General features: G+C 42.7%; 1 long non-coding RNA gene across 1 annotated transcript; it reads right to left on the reverse strand.

Annotated features, from left to right (window-relative positions):
• Positions 1 to 4,036: 4,036 nt before the first annotated feature.
• Positions 4,037 to 5,350, reverse strand: LOC148683392 (uncharacterized). Its single transcript, XR_015947273.1, has 2 exons — positions 4,810 to 5,350; positions 4,037 to 4,670 (listed from the first exon to the last, which is right to left on the reverse strand). It is a non-coding gene; the product is annotated as an uncharacterized LOC148683392 (long non-coding RNA).
• Between the last annotated feature and the right edge of the window lie 6,351 nt (positions 5,351 to 11,701).

Consider the following 11,701-nt stretch of genomic DNA (forward strand, 5'->3'; position numbering starts at 1 on the left):
ATTGCCTGAAAACCTGAACTGGACAATTAATTTTTGAGGAAACATGAACCCCATGCATGCCTGATCACCTGTCCTCTTCCAGTGCCAACACCATACAACACACTTCTTCACTCATTCTGTTCACAAGAATCACATTTTGCCTAAGAAAATTTCCCTGAACTAGAGTAAATTCCCTCTGAATCACCAATGTACTGACTCAGGGTTATCTTCACACACACACACACACACACATTTTATTTATTTAAAACCTTCCCTTTAACAGGTTCTCAAGGTGGCTTACAAGACTTTACAACAAAACAAAAGCATTAAAGCACTAGTATAAAAACAGTCAGCAGAATTAAAAGCAAACACTTAGCAACAAAGAAACAAAACACAGAGAGTGAAAAAGCCTGGGAAAAGGAAAAGGCCTTTCCCAGTGCCAAAATGACATCAAGGTAGGTGCCATGTAAGCCTCCTTGTGGAGAGCATACCATAGTTGGGATGCCACCATCATAGTCAGCTACCTTTCCCCTGCAGCCACCTGTCATACCTCAGATGGAGGGGCACCCAAAGAAAGGCCTCTGCTGAAAATCTCATTGTATGGGTGGATGAGCAGGCAGAAGTGGAGACCAGCAGTCTTTCAGGCATCCTGGTCTCAAGCCATGAAGGCTTTTAAAGGTCAAAATCCACACACTCAACTGAGCCCAAAAACAGACTGAAAGCCAGCTAAGTTGGTGAAGCATAGGCGTAATGGGATCACAATGCCTAGATCCAGTTAATAGACACAGTTGTACTTTGAACTAATGGAAGTTTCTGAACTGCCTTGAAAGGCATCCCTAATATAGAATGCATTACAGTAGTATAATTTGGAAGTTACCAAGATATGGATCACAAGACCAAGGTATCTGTCTAGATACAGTTGCGGCTGGTGCACCAGTCTAAACTGGTATAACATGCTCAGCGCCACAGAGGCAAACTATACCTCAGGTGGCAAGGATGGATCAGTAAGCAATCCCAGGGTGAAAAATTGTTTCTTCAGAGGGTTTGCACTCCACCACAGGGTGAACATTAGTAACATGGGGAGATGAATCGTCTCCGTCCTGTCTTGTCTAGGCTGAGCTTCATGTTCTTTGCCTTCATCCAGATAATTACCGCACCCATCTAGCCCTGGTTTATCACCATCATTACTTAATATGAGCTGGGTGAAAAAGAGAAATTGAGCTGTCATCGGCATATAGATACAACTACAATAATAATAATAATAATAATAATAATAATAATAATAATAATATATTATTTATACCCCGCCCATCTGGCTGGGTTTCCCCAGCCACTCTGGGTGGCTTACAACAGAAAAATGAGATAAAATAATCTATTAAACATTAAAAGCCTCCCTAAACAGGGCTGCCTTCAGATGTCTTCTAAAAATCTGGTAGCTGTTTTTCTCTTTGACATCTGATGGGAGGGCGTTCCACAGGGCAGGCACCACCACCGAGAAGGCCCTCTGCCTGGTTCCCTGCAACTTGGCTTCTCGCAATGAGGGAACCGTCAGAAGGCCCTCAGTACTGGACCTCAGTGTCCGGGCAGAACGATGGGGGTGGAGACGCTCCTTCAGGTATACTGGACCAAGGCCATTTAGGGCTTTAAAGGTCAGCACCAACACTTTGAACTGTGCTCGGAAACGTACTCATTTCAACTTCCCTGATGATGACCTCACTCAGTAGTTTCATTTTCAAAATTATGGAGGACAAAGATGCCAGGAAGTCAAGCAGTGGTTTCCCCTGCACCACCTTCTGAAATTGGCTGCCCAAGTAGGTGTGCACACTTTACTGTGCAAAAGACCCCCCTTTTTTTTGCTTTCCCTATTTCAAGCCTTGCTCTGTCCCCTCTTCTATCATATCTCCATAGCACAGATGGGGGTACCTGCCTATATCACACAACTGAGTCATATTATCAAGTCCTCAGCTACTGGTCAGTTGGTTTGGACTCCTCATTGTGTTTTCATACCAGTCTGATAAAACCCAGTGTTGTGGGAAGAGAACAGTAAGTAGGCAAATCACTCCTTTGAATGAAGTAGCATTAACACCCCCCTCCCCCAGTTAATATTTCTGTTCTTCCTTCTGCATCTTCCTCAAATAGCAGTGCCAGACCAATATCTCAAGACTAATAGACAAATATTGATTGGCTGCTATTGTGAAATAGGGCACACCCCATTATTTAATTGGTCCAAATGTCTTGTGGCATGACATGCTTCCTAAGGAAGCATATGTAGTCCACTTGTTGAGCACATCTGTCCCCTCACAGCACACACTTTGTGGTAACAACGTGGCTGCTCAGTTTGATATTAAGGAGGCAAGGTGCAAGCCTTTATTCTGTGTCAGTACTGGCTTCTTCACTTGAGAGACTGTAAAGCATGTAACAAATCCTTTTGACTTTCCCCTGTTATTTCTGCAAATTGGATCAGGCAGTATTCCTCCTTACGTTCATTGGGCCTACTTTTTTTTGAGCTAGAGAAGTGGAAGCTTCAGCATACAAACCCAAGAGTTGTGCAGCTGAATGAACCCAGTAGTCAGTCTTCTTTTATACCCTCCTTTGTCTGTAGCATGTGCCACAAGCAGAGGAAGATTAATCAAGGCACAGCTTGTCGTAAGTATTCCTATTCTGAAAGAGGGATACGTTTTTAAATAAAGCTGGTCTTCCAGATAGGAAAAGAACCACCACAATGCTGTGTGCACAATTCCCAACTTAAGACAGTGTATCCAGATAAACACAATTGTGATAGCGACTACTAGGAGGTCCAGCAGAATCAACAAGGTGCTGCTCCTTCTGTTTTCTGGTGTAGACCATCTATCAGGATGGCTAATACAGTTTCTATGTCAAATGTAGGCCTAAAGCCCAACTGAAATGGATCCTGATAATTAGTCTCATCCAAGACGCCATGAAATTGCACAGCCACTGCTCACTCAAATCACTTTATTCAGAAAGTGGCAAATAGTGGGTCTAACAGCAACTACACATATGCTTCCTTCAAACAACTTTGATGACTTTGGAACAGTTTTGTCTTGAGATGTAGAAAGAGTGCTGTCTGGTAGAGCTCTGAGGGTTCCTTAACACCTTCCAGTGGCAGACCTTGGCGGCTCCAATTTCAGTAGTGTCCTGTGCGACACCAAAATCCAGTGCCCCCTGCCTCTCGCCTCCCACTGGACTTCATAGTTGTGGCGCCTGCTGCGGCGCTCCAGAAGCTAAGCTCAGTGCAACTGAACCAGTTGTGCTCCCCTAGATCTATATCTGCAGCATCTGCTGGCTCACAATAAAGATGATTCAGGGCCACTCAGAAAAACTCTGCTGGAAACAGAATGATGGCCAGGAGCATTTCCAACCATTCCTGCAGAAGAAAGTAGGTGCTGGCTCTGTAAACCTCAACAGAAACTGATCTGACCATGGTGAGATTCATATCCTAGCTATGATCCTAGTACTGTACCTATTTCCTACCCTGGAAATGCCTTCAAAGGCTGGTGCCACATGTCCAAAGTACTGACGCTTTCCTCAGTTGACAGCTAGTAGTTTCTCTGCTCCTGGATAGCTCCTCTCCTTCCATCAGCAACTGAGGAACAGGAGCTGTGTAGAAAATTTCTCTCCTTGCTCCTCTGCTGGTCCAGCTGCCTTTCCCATCTTATTGGGAAACACTCAATATCTGGAACTACATTGGCCTTCGGTAAAAATCAAGTAAAGAAGTCCTCTTTTTATCAGGAAAGTCACAGGAAAAATATATCAAATTAATATCTAACATAAATCCAAAATTATATCTATTGCTTTAAAAATGTTCAACCCACAACCAGATTTATTCTTGCCTTCATTCTCCATTCATTCTCTTCAAAACAGGATCCAGAGCATGTGGTCTCACAGCCCTGTCAGCTAGCTTTTCTATTGGTGCCCTCACAATTAAAGCCAAATACTGTGAGGCAATTACCCTAGAATAGCATGCTAATTTTTATTGTGGAAATCTTTTGTCACTTGACTTGAGAGCCTCCCAGGAATAAAAAGCAGGATATAAACCTTCAAAATAAATAAATCCCATTTATTCTTGCACACAGAAGTTGCCCCAAATAAAAGGTTAAAACATATTCATTCTTTGTAAATTTTCCAATTGGTCTTCCAGCTTCCAGCTTGTGATTGATTACTGCAGAAAAGACTCAGAGGGCTGGGTAATAGTACAATGGGAGCCATCATGAGATGCTGAGCATTTAAATAGGGGCCTTTAACAGTCTTTAAAATATAAATATAATAATGGGATGGTAGGATATCTGTATTTTTAACAAAACAAAAAATGCTTATGTTCAATAGGCTTTGAACAGAACAGGCAAATTATGTCGTATCTTCTGTTTTGCCCTTTGAATAAGAGCTGGGTAGCAAAAGTTGGCGCAAGTGCCTACAGTAACGCCTGTGTGTGTCTCTGTGTGTGTGGAGTAGCAAGCTTCTATCAAATTTGTATGGACTGATTTTGTTTCTAGGTTCCTAAATTGCAGAGATCGCGGCTGCTACCCTGTGCCATTATTTGGAGGGCAGCGGGTGTCCCTTCAGAGCAGCCATCCTGCTGTTAGTTGAGGCAACAAGCCTGTGTTTCCAGGGTAGAACGCTTCGTACTTCCTGTAGCCAAGCCATGCCACACATAAACAAGATCCTTCTGAATACTGGAAGAAGAAATCAAGAAAACGCCATGTCAAGAATTGAGTTCCTGTCGAGCCTTCCCGTTGACCCCTATTCCACCACCAGAACCCCTCCCCCCCCCAGTTTAGGTGCATCTATTCTCATGGACATGCGAGCCCACACCTGCGAAGCGATCCTTCTTTAGTGAGGATCGAGGATCTTTTGTCTTTCCTCCTCCTCGTGGTGTTTATTACCACGACCTTTATGGTACTGAAGCACGGAATGATCTTGCTTGGGAAAGAAAACGCAGCTCTAGTGCGAACAAGATGGCGAGGAACTATTAGTCTGGAGCCTGAGACTTGCACAGGTTCCCTCCCACTCTTGCTTTCCCCTTACTGGAATTTTCCACTCCAGCTGCCTTCGCTCGCAGCCCGCCTCCCTCCCGTATTGTCCACACCCAGTTCCAGAATAATTCCCGGGTTCGCAAATTTTATTCCCTCAGAACTCCTCCCCAGGCCAATATATTAATACGGGGCGGGGCTAATTCGCTTGTCCGCGCGAGGCAAACCGCGGGAGGGGGGCGGGGCGGGAGACGACGGGTTTTTTTGGTGTGTTTTTTTTGTCGTTGTTTTTCCTCCCTCCCTTTTTCCCGCGCTCTAATCGGGAGCTAGGGGAGCTCGTGTGGTTGAAAGACGGAGACGCAGCGCTTTTTGCTCCCCTTATAAGGAGAGGACAGGGACGGGACTGTGATTGGGTGATTCAAATGAGCAGGAGGCTTAGCAACAGGCTTCGTATTGGCTGCCGGGCGGGGAAGGAAAGGAGGGGGGAGAACCCACAGCACACTGCGCGATGGAAGAAATGGAGGGAATGGGAATGAGGCCATGGGGGAGGGAGTTGGATTTTGGGCGACAGTTTCCGTGGCAACAAACGGGAGGATTTCGCCTCACGAAAGCCGTGGGGTGGAATGTCCCCTGGAGGGGTGGGAAATAGGGGAGTGTGTCTTCCCATCGTGGCTTGAAGGAGGGGAGGTACAATTTAGCTTGTTTATTACCTCAGAATATTATTTCAGAAACAAAACTATCCTGATAACACATTTGAAAGACGAGGAGGAGGAGAAGAAGAAAAAAACACGGCAGCACACCTGAGTGACTTCTATTTGGTGCATCTATAGGACGATAATTCCCTCTTATTAAAAGCACCGGAATAGTTTCAGCTTTCAATAATGCACAGTTTGCACAATCCCTAACCATATTACTAGTGTTGTACTGGCTTTAGGTGAACATTAATCACTCCCATCATGAAAGGTTGCCATGTAAGAGAAGCCCTCAGGCAGATAGGAAAGATTCCTGGGATGTTGTGCATGTTTGGCAACTAACAAATCATTTATTTATATGTGTTAATGGATGCATAATATATCTGTGTTATTAATTACGTGTGTGTGTGTTGCTATTTCATATAAAACAAAAAAAGTTACTGTAGCAATACAAAAATACAGATCAGAGAAACACCTAGCGAAAATCCCATCAAAACTCAAGGGAATCCTGGAATTTTTTTTGGAAAAGTAAATCTAGTGTCCAAACACGAACAGGGGAGTGGGGTGGGGTGTCTGAAACCTCCCAAAAGGTAGGAGCTATTATGGGTTATACTATAATTCACATAGTGAGGGGATCCAGATAAGAGCTTCTAAGGAATGAGTTTATGTGAGAAAAAAGCAGTCCTCCTCATATCCTAGACCGCTACCAGTTAGGGCTTTAAGAAGTTTAACACCAGCACTTTGAACTGGGCTCAGAAACCAACTGAGAGCCAATGACGTATTAAAATTGGCATATGACCCCTGCAACCTGCCCCATTCAACAATTTAGCAGCTGCATTTTGAACCAGTTGTAGTTTCCAAGTTCATTTTGAAGGCAGCTCACATAAAGTGCTTAGATTAGCGCTGTCCTAATATATCAGGTCAAGCAGTGTGGACAGAACAGACTGGTATGAAATAACAGAAAAACATGGTATTCCAGGAAATATTTTCATACCAATAAGGAAATGCAAACAGACCATGTAATACATGTTCATCACTGTTCACAAGTACCATTAAAGCACAAAGCTGCCATAGGTTTCAATGTTTTGATAGGCACTTTATTAAATAGAACCTCAGATTAATTAGTACAAGACAGAAAGGGGCATACATCCAGTGGAAGGAGATTTTGCAAATTGACAATCCCCTTACATTTCACCTTTTCTTTTCTTGACTGATTCCATTAAATCTTATTTCAACTCTGGCTGCAAGTGGTGCTGCAAATTAAGGGCCCCTCAAGATGTGCCTTTTTACGGTGCATTTATGACGATTTATGCTCATGATAGGGCAGCCATACCCAATCCCACTTGCAATACTGTCTGTGCATGCAATAGTTTCAGGGTGGACACACATGGCTTTATTTCCAATAGATGCTTGTCCAAAACTCCCTGCTGAAATCCTGTAACTTTTTATAGCACACATGTTCCGGTGTGTGGGTGTGTCTATAGGGCATGTGTGCCACTCCAGAAAGCAATAATAGAACAATAGAGAAGCATCACAGAAGAACTAATAAAATGGAATAATGTGTGGACGATCCAGTATAAATCCACCACGAATGCACTATTACTGTGCCTGTTAAATGTTGCAGAATGCACCTGTAAAAAACAAAACAAAAAAACCAACCACCAGTCAAGAGGGACCCTAAATGATTTAAAAGGAAAAAATGGACAGGGTTATGGAATGAATTTGCTATTGTTGCAAGCCAGGAAAAAGATCTTTGAATTTTGAAAAATGGTCACCATGGGTTACAGCAGCAATTCCAATTTTGCAAAGATATTTAATTCTACATCAGTCAAATGATAAAAGAAATCTCCCCTGGGACTTACTTTTAATATACAGTGCTCAAGTGTGGCCAGCTTTTCAAACAAGATATCAGTAAAATGCATTGAGGTTTAAATGACCAATAAAGGGCTCAACTGAATGTCTTTCTATACCAAATTGGTGGGCCCCAATAGAGAAAATAAAGATACAGAAGAACACCTCAGAGCCTGAGGCTGGACTATTTCCTCCCCCACCACAGGGCCTTTCTATCACCATTAGGAAAGTGCATCATACATTCTTTCCCCTGTGGTTTAATTTCAAATCATGCAGGCAAACATGGGTCACCTGACTTCATATATTTGTGGGGCAGGTACAGGTGGGTTTTGGACAAAAAAGTGCCTGCAAAGTTGCTTGTGCTGCTGCTTGTTATCCCTGTGCACAGTGCTATCCACATGCCAACAATCAACGGATGGTCTGTGCTTGGAAAGTGTTGCACAAGACCCTTTGCAGTTCCTACCTTTACCTGCCCCACACCTGATGTCATATAGAAAGTCAAGTGTAGGGCTGGTGGGCATGATTTGGCCAAAATGGCCTCATGGATCAAGTGGGGGAGGCCTAATTAGGCCCATGGAGTGGAAGATCTCTCCCTTGTGTTAAGGTGTGCTCAGGTGGGGAGCAAACAGAAGTAGGGGTACAATGTCCGAGCTCAGTCACTGAACATCATCACACTTGTGACATTGAATGATGCACTTAATGAGGTTCCACACCAGTAGTGACTATATAAGGCGTTATGCTAACATTTTGGATTTACTATGGTAAGGCGAAATCTGGATTAAATGTAAAAAGAAAAAGTATGGGCTGGCATTTTAATGATATTGTGTGGACGCTGCAAAAAGCAAATGTATGAGCAGCGCTGATTCCACAATACAGCGAAAGTGCCCTTAAATTATTTTACTGTCATTTGTGGATTGTGTTGTTGCTGCTCCATTATAAAGTTCTAGTTTATTAATTGTATTTTAATATCATAATTTATTATGTGCTGTTTTACATTGTTGTGAGCTGCCTTGGGGGCCTTTCTGAAATATTTTTTTTTTTAAGTAAGATGGAAGTTATGGCTGCTGATAGAAATCCATTCCAGCACAAATGGATTTTGAATGGATACTCCTACCTGGCTGGGAGTGAAGTCATTGTTCTGATGGATGGCCTTGTGTTAAATTGGAAGCTCTTACATTAGCACACAAGGTCCCCAAAATTACATGCACATTTAGAAAGGGTAAAGTGCATCAGGCTGCAATTTTATACACATGTGGGAGTAAGCCCCATTCAACTCAGTGGGACTATCTTATTAGTAGATACAAGATTGCATGTTGGACTAGAAAAATGTGAAGTAGCAAGTCTTCCTCACAACTTTTGCATGAAATAGAGATAGGGTTTATGGGTCAAATTCATTTCTGATAACAATGGTATGCATGCCTATCCAGAAGTAAGTTTTATTAAGTTCAAAGGGACGTGCTCCCAGGTGAGTGTGTGTTGGATTGCAGCCTGAGTAGACCAGTATAGGACTGATCTATAACAGATTTATTATGTCATGAGATTTCATGGACTAGAGAAGTCCATTAAATCAGAAGCATGAAGTGTTATTTTAGACATGGCCAAAGGAGTGGGGAATAAACAATGGAGACAACTGGCAATGAAGTGGGAAAGTGCAGTCTGTAAATTCTATGCAAAGTTTATGATCTGCAATACACACTGCACTTTTTGTTGGTTCCTTTAATCCCTTTATTGGGCATTTCATTTGTAATAGTGCAATTCTATATCTACTCAGAAGTAAGTCTCCTTCACTTCAGTGGGGCCTGTTCCTGCCAACTATTCAGACAGTATGCAAAATATCAAGATTTGGTGATTCTGCTCTTTTATTATTTGGAAGCTTTGAGTCTCTCTCAGGCCTCCCTAAGCATGTTTACTCAGAAGTGCCCTACTGAGTTTCCTTTTTCAAATCACTTCAGCTCATTGAGGGGGGAAATGAGAAGTCTACCCCCAGCCTTACCTTCACTTTTTGTACTTCCCATTACTTTCATTCATTTCACACATTACTGAATGATCATTTAGAAGATCCGATCAGTGTACAACAACAATGCAAAAGAGATAAGCTAGATCCAGAAGTCATTATCCAAAGTTAAACATTTGTATGTCCCATTGATGTCAGTGGGAGAGCTGAACCCTGAACTTAGCTATTTACTCAGCAGCAAGTTCTAATGAATTCAGTTTGGCGCCTATTGCCAAGAAATTGTGATTAGAATTGCAGCTTTAAGCACATGCTTAATTTTCCCACTGAAATCAGTGGTACTTGAAAGCATTTGGCTGAATCATGTCCCAAAACTATAACAGAATCCCAAATTAGTTAGGCAAGGCTGCTCTTTGTACTTATAAAAATTGTAGGTGGCTGGCGCAGCGTTAAAAGAGGCATTATCCCTTTATTTTCTTCTGAAGTGGCACCTGGTAAATAGTACAGATAACAGAAATGTACAGAGAAACATTTTTCTTTATATCGACCGCATAAATGGTTTTCAGGCCAAACATGACATAACAAATCAGTCTCAGGGGCTCCAGTTTCTGTTGGGAACATAGTGCAAAGGAAGGGTCAGTTTGAACCTTTCCTCTCCTCCCCCATTACCTAACCTGCTATTAGCCTTGGAAGGGAAAACTCCATCAGAGCTAATGGAGCCTTCCCTTCAGGGATTATTTTTGTCAGGACCACAACAGAGGAAGAAAGGGTTAAACCATTCCCTCATCAGTCTAAATATTCCCTACACCTCCTTTAAAAAAAAACCTATTGATGGGATGATTCCTAATGGCACCACATCTAGTTTTCCTCTTACAAAGATAATTAATAGGTGGAGCTGGTTAGGGCTCATCTCATACCCAGCATAATTATTGCGCATCTCCACATGCTGCTGTATTACAACTCCCATCATCCTTGATCATGTTGGGTGGTGATGGGAATTGGAGTTGTGTTTTAATGCTGTAATCCACCCTAGGACAAAGGGCAATAAATAAATAAATAGCCCATTATTATTATTATTATTATTATTCCACCCCGAGCAGTTTCCAACAAATTAAAACATCAAACACAGTAAAACATCAAACATTAAAAATTTCCCAATACAGAGCTGCTTTTGTATGTCTTCTAAAAGTCAGAGAGTTACTTATCTCCTTGACATCTGACGGGAGGACGTTTCACAGGGTGGGCGTGACTACTGAGAAGGCCCTCGGCCTGGTTCCCTGTAACCTCACTTCTCGCAAGGAGGGAATCGCCAGAAGGCCCTTTGACCTGGATCTCGGTGTCCGGGCTGGACGATGGGGATGCAGATGCTCCTTCAGGTACTTTATACATTACTGCTACTACTACTACTACAACTTGCATATTGCCCTTCATATAGGGCCAAAGCCATTTAGGGCTTTAAAGGTCAGCACAAACACTTTGAATTATGCTCAGAAATGTACTGGGAGCCAATGTAGATCTTTAAGGACCAGTGTTCTATGGTTCTGTTGGCCACTCCCAGTCACCAATCTGGCAGCCACATTCTGGATTAGCTGTACTTTCCACGCCACCTTCAAAGGTAGCCCCACCATAGAGCACATTGCAGTACTCCAAGCGGGAGCTAACCAGAGCATGTTCCACTCTGGTGAGAGAGTGTGCAGGCAGGTAGGGGACCACAGGGTCTCACTTCTGACCTGGAGGAAGGTGTATGACGGGAGGCTTGCAAGATTCCAAGAAGCACAACACAGCGCCATCCGGGGGTCTCTAGTGTGCAGCTCCAAGAAACTAGAAATGGGGAATCTGACAGAAAGAGGGATTTGTACGCGAGCGAGCAAGATAATGTTTTCTATCCATTAAGATTACACTTAATAGGTTTCCCTCTCTCTTATTACATGGTTAAATGTCAAGTAATCTGAGGCCAAAATACTATTTCCCCCTTGCATTTCCCCCATGTTCTTGCAATGTACCAATGTCCTTAATAATGCCCTGTAGTTATTTGCTGAGCTTTCTGTCTAAGATGCTTATGTATGCATCTTATATTCAGATTAGGATAAAATTATCGCCACAATATTCACTACCTTTCAAATATGCAAATCAGTGCTGTGTATTCAATTTTAATGTATGAGTAGAAACTAAACTGGTTAGTTCAGCTGAGTCGGACCTTTATCCAGCTGAAGTGAAATGAAATTACAACAACTTTAGTC

Source organism: Zootoca vivipara, chromosome 15 (genome assembly GCF_965207765.1).
Source record: "Zootoca vivipara chromosome 15, rZooViv2.hap1.1, whole genome shotgun sequence".
NCBI lineage: Eukaryota > Metazoa > Chordata > Lepidosauria > Squamata > Lacertidae > Zootoca > Zootoca vivipara.